Source organism: Schistocerca nitens, chromosome 8 (genome assembly GCF_023898315.1).
Source record: "Schistocerca nitens isolate TAMUIC-IGC-003100 chromosome 8, iqSchNite1.1, whole genome shotgun sequence".
In the NCBI taxonomy this organism is placed as follows: domain Eukaryota; kingdom Metazoa; phylum Arthropoda; class Insecta; order Orthoptera; family Acrididae; genus Schistocerca; species Schistocerca nitens.
The window spans coordinates 391,070,975-391,071,714 of record NC_064621.1 but is presented as its reverse complement, the minus strand read 5'-3'; positions in this window follow the sequence as shown (position 1 = coordinate 391,071,714).

Genomic DNA, 740 nt, shown 5'->3' with positions numbered 1-740 from the left:
TATCATTAAGTGAGTTGAATAAAATTATAAGGGCGCTTCCAGTTACCCACCTCTCTTGCTTAATTAATCATGGTTTCAGAAGTAGCAGGCACAGGCCTGTAGACGTAATAATTTAAAAATCAATGACAGTATTCTCCCAATTTTTGCATTAAGATCAGTTTTCTCCAGCTAACTATAATCAGTGACCACTTGCTTGACTAGTGGGCTATTGAGCGTTTCATGTAGAGCATTTTTCTTCTCCTTCTTCAGTTCACATGTTGGACAAGTTTCAAAGATAGATGAAAACAATCTCCACTGTTTTATTAGATAATTATTGTGTTACGACCGGTTTCGTTCGGAGAAGATCTTCAGGTTGTAGATTTGTGGTAAAGTAATGACACAAATGGTCTGGCTGTAGTATTCTGTCGACCGCCTGGGACAAGTACGGCAACTGGGCACCGCATTCCACCCGCAGTTAACTTTTTAATGCTCCCTTACCGATATTAATCGCTCTAAAGTAACAGAGATAAATATTTTGAGAAAATTATTAATTAGTGTGATTATTAGAGTTGTTCCTTTACACCCTGTTGTATGCTAGGAATCCGTCCCGTTGCTGAGGCTACAGTGTGTACAGCAAATACGTTTATTCAATCACTCAGTGGGATACTGGCCAGTCGCAAATAAAACTGGTGATGCGGCTGCCATCCCTGAGCCGTATGAGAAACAGCTCGTGACTCACTTGGGTGAGTCTGGTTCAGCAT